General features: G+C 35.1%; 1 pseudogene; it reads left to right on the top strand.

Annotated features, from left to right (window-relative positions):
- On the top strand, window positions 1-4752 carry LOC112633690 (annotated as a pseudogene).
- Window positions 4753-5069: the final 317 nt, after the last annotated feature.

Below are 5069 nucleotides of genomic sequence, written 5' to 3'. Positions count from 1 at the left end.
ATGAAGTTGCTCGGCTTCGGGAGCCACATGGGCCAGATAGTCTTGAGCTCCATAGGCCGCATCTACACGGATTCCGGGTACTGAATCCGGGACGCCGAACTGCAGAAGATCCAGAGGGCGGCTGTCAAGGGCGACGCCGCGGAGGTGGAGTGCTGCCTGGCGCTCAGTAACGGAGACCTGGACGCCCTGGACAAGCAGCACAGGTAGCACTTTCTCAGCCCCAGGGTGGAAGGGGGTCCCCAGGCCCGGCTTCCCCGCAGCCCCTGTCACTGGACCTTGGAGGGCGCCACGCATTCTCCAAGCGGCAGAGCCAAACGGGCCCACTGCTGTTTTCCATCCCTCATAATTCCCTGGCTGGAGCAGGTGGAGAAGATGAGTGATTTAACTTACAAAGTTAAGCATATACGGTGTTTTATTTTTAATGACACCTTTAAAACATGGTTTATATACATTATAGGAGGCGCCTAATGAGAAAACTCATTCCCTATCAAAAATACCATGAGTTATTTTCAATAGCCGAAAATTTCTCAGAGAAAACTGTCCGTTTTACATCGGTATCCACCTGTGTAGGTAGGTTCTTTACTTGGAAGTGGGAGGTGGGTTTTGTGTTCTTGAATGGGAAGGCACATTTTTCTCAACATGAGAGCTCTTTCTGTGTTTATCAATTTTACATAGACCGAATGAAAATATCAAGGTTTTAACATTTTTGTATGGCATCTGCTGTCTTTCACTATTGTGATGACATTTTAAAAAATCTCATAATGGAATGAAAAAACACTTGCTCCTCTAGATAGAAAAATGTGTTATTAATGTCCACAATTAATTGTTTACTGACAGCTGAAAAGACAAACGCATGGAACAGAGTAGGAAACCCAGAAACATTGAAATTATGTAAGATAGAAGTACAAGGATTGATGAGTAGGAAAGGATGAATTATTAATGAAAAAATGCCTGCTGTTTGAAGAAAACCAGTGAAATTTTATGTTCAAACATGAGTTCCTGATGGAATAGAGATTGAAATTTTTACATATGCAAATGAGTAAGGTACCAGAAGAAAACACAAATGCTTATTTTACAGGTACATTTTATGTTGACAAAGGCCTTCCTAAGAATGATCTCATAAGCAGACATCCTGAAGGTTGATTTAGCAAACTAAAATTAAAACTGCCTGTGATTCAGGAAAAAAATCAACAAAATAAAAGAAAGCTTACTTGAAAAATATTAACTATATTATATATATATATATATATATATACATATATACACACACACACACACACAGATGAAAAGTATGTTTTCATTTTATAGGGAATTCATTATATTCTTTTTTTTTTGTGTGTGTGTGTGGTTTTTTTTTTTTTTTGCCTCAGAGTCTCACTTCTTTGCCCAGGCTAGTGTCCAGTGGCACAGTCTTGGCTCACTGCACCCTCTGTCTCCCAGTTTCAAGCCATTCTCCTCCCTCAGCCTCCCAAGTAGCTGGGATTACAGGCAGGTGCCAGCATGCCTGACTAATTTTTGTATTTTTAGTAGAGAGGGGTTTCACCATGTTGGTCAGGCTGGTCTCAAATTCCTGACCTCAAGTGATCTGCCTGCCTTGACCTCCCAAAATGCTATGATTACAAGTGTGAGCCACTGTGCCTGGCCTATATTGTTTATTATATATCATATGATATATATATTACTGATACTTACACCATATATATTACAGATATTATGTTATATAAGTTATCTATACACATTAGATGAAAAGTTATATGTATATATACACATTATGTGAAAAGTACATTTTCATTTTACAGGGAATTCTTTCAAATTAAATCTTCAAAAACTCTAAAACTGGGCAAAGAACTTTTTTCCAGATCTACAAGTTACTTATGTACACAGGAAAAATTCCTTCACATTTCTGGTATAAGAATTTAAATTAAAAGAGGAATGAAGCAATTTTCTATCCACAATATTTGTGAGGATGTTTTATAGTACTGCTTAGAGTTTAAGTTGCTGATTACTTTTCAAATAGATAATTTCGTGGTAAGTACAACGTTTAGAAACTGTGTATGCCCTTTACCCATCAATTCCCTTATACTAAAATACCCTTAGGAAATAAAGATACATGCACTTTATTTTTCACAGCACTTATTTTAAAAAGAACCCATAGAATGGATCCTATAAATAAATTTCAGTTGCATCCATTGGATGGAATAATATGTGACCACTGAAGGTGGCAATAGATACAGAAGTACGTCGATATGCGAAGATGTATTTTGTTATAGCTAGTGAGGAAAAAAGTCAGTTAAATTATACATACACACAAATATACTATGGTCTTGTTTTAGCAAAAAATATATACAAAATATAAAATTTGTAATTTCTGAGCATTTGTATTTTAAGACATTTTTTCCTTTTTCTTATCTGTGATTGCTACAGTGATCATGTAGAAAATTTCTAGTAAAAGTTTATTAATAATGGAATAATCCTTGGGAAGAGAGGAATATGAACCTTGCACTGAAAAAAAATAATTTCTTAGTTTCTATATTTTATTGTTGTGTGTATTATTATCTTCCTTGAATTTTTAGCCTCTTCAGAAGTAAAAAGGGAATGTTTTTAATCTGTTTCCAGATTTTGTTATCTATATATTTTATTACATACATGTTTTTCTTATATACTCATTCCATTTATGGAAACAATGATAGATCAATCATTTCATCTTAATTGTATTGTTTAAAAATAAACATAACACATATAAACAATTACTATTGCAAAAATATTGCTTTATAGGAGTTTTTTTTTAAGTATTGAACTCCAAAACTGTATTTATCCATTCTTTCTTTCCATTTATTCATCAAACATAACCTAAGTACCTGTTATGTAGCAGACATGTTCTACTATCTTTCAGGACCCTTCTATCCTTAAAAACTTCATGTTTACCTGCACTACCTGCCCAAGCTGAGAGAATTAAAGTAGCAATATTGGGACTTCATCTCCTTGAAACTTTATCTCCCACCTTTCAAACAAAAGCATTTCTGAAGTTAGAAAATAGTAGAAAATAACTTTTAACTGCCCTTTCAAAAGTTTATCAGTCTTAAATACTAATATTCATGTTTGGAAAGACTTATTTGCATATGTTCTGTAAGTATAAGTGTTGAATAAAATGAACCATACGTATTAATTTTAATCAGGAGTTTCGTTTGGCTTTAAGTTGTTTGAAAATCAAAGAATTAATTTGTTAAAAAATGCATTATTGTTATTTCAGTGTTCTTTCCCCATAGTACCTTTAAGAACTAAAATGTATTTAAGGGCCAGTTCTAAGCCTAGAACTGCCCTAGGCCTGCTGAGTTACCATATTCTATGTAATGTAAGCTCTCATGGATCGTGTGATGCCCCATTATTTTACGTATCAATAAGATAATTTTTAAAATGCTACAAATGATAGTTAAAATAAATCATGAATTATATGTGGCATTCCAATGTCAGCGGTGTTAAAATGTGACCTACTTTTAAAGCCATCCTGCAAAGTAGGTATAATTGTATCATTTTATCTAATTAAAATGTTCTTGTGAAGTAGTAGTAATACTAGTAATTATAATATCTGGTTCGGTGCTGTGACTCATACCTGCACTCCCAGAACTTTGGGAGTCTGAGGTGAGAGGATTGTTTGAAGCCAGGAGTTTGAGATCAGCCTGGACAGCAAAGTGAGATTCTTACTCTACAGAAATTTTTAAATGAATTGCTGGCCTTCCTGGTGCACATCTGTAGTCCCAGCTACTCAGGAGGCTGGGAATGGAGGGTCACTTGAGCCCAGGAGTTCAGGCTACACTGAGGCATAGTTACACCACTGCACTCCAGCCTGAGCCAAAGAGTGAGACTTTGTCCCAAAAAACAAAAAATCTTACAATTATTGAGTTGTGGGAGTAACTGTTCTAAATACTTTACATAGTTTCTCATTTAAGCATCATGATGGTGTTCTGTGAGACAGCTACTACTGTCATCTTTATTAATGAGGAAGTTGAGGCACAGAAAGGCTAAGCAATAGTAGGTAAGTGACAGAGTTTGAAGTAGGACTCAAGCCCTAGTTGAACTGAATCCAAAGACTCAGCTCTTTCTATTCAAATAGGTTGCTGTTTTCATTAAAGCAGTAGCAATAAGAACTAGTAAGTACTGTACTTTCTTCAAAAAAATTAAGTATTTGTTTTGAAGGCAGAGGAAAAAAATGCTATTCAATTTTTGCAATTACATGAATGATTATATGTTTTGAGATATTGCACTACAGTTTCCTAGAAAGTCCTCTTACTCTAGTAGAACTGCTCTACATTTGCCCTGTGCCAGTGGCCATGTGAAAGTGGTCACTTTCCTGGTTCACAGAAAATGCCAGCTTGATATCTGTGACAAAGAAAACAGAACACCTTTGATACAGGTATATTAGAGCCAACTATTTCAGCATGACAGAGATTGATGTACATATATAGAATTAAAATAAATTGATCTCATTTAAATATAACTAGTTGGTGGAACCTATGGAATGTGTGTTTCAAATTCTTAGAATTTACAATCTATTTCTTGGTCTAATACGGACAGGCTGTCCATTGTCAGGAAGAGGCTTGTGCCATTATTCCGTTGGAACGTGGTGCCAATCCAAACCTTAAGGATATCTATGGCAACACTGCTCTCCATTATGCTGTGTGTAGTGAGAGCACCTCACTGGCAGAAAAACTGATTTCCCGTGGTGCAAATATTGAAGCAAAGGAGAAGGTATAGATCAATCAACTTTCTTTCCAAAATATTTGTTTTAACACTGACAGAGGTAAGTGTCAACTTTTTGTATTCAGAAACTCAACCATTCCCTGAATGCAAATGCAAATTAAGTTATTTTGAAATAACTTAATTATCTAAAATTTTATTTTAAATATTGGTACTTTTAAAGACGCATTAAAGGGCACAGCTTTATAAAATGCACTTTGGAAAATATTTGTGAATTTGTTAAAGGTAAAAAACTTTTCAAATTTTTTTTCTATGCAGGGTTCTTTTCTTTTCCTTTCTTTTCTTTTCTTTTTTTTCCTTTTCCCCTAATTAGT

The sequence above is a fragment of the Theropithecus gelada genome, chromosome 10 (assembly GCF_003255815.1).
Source record: "Theropithecus gelada isolate Dixy chromosome 10, Tgel_1.0, whole genome shotgun sequence".
Lineage (NCBI taxonomy): Eukaryota > Metazoa > Chordata > Mammalia > Primates > Cercopithecidae > Theropithecus > Theropithecus gelada.
This window is presented reverse-complemented; position numbering and strand designations above follow the sequence as displayed.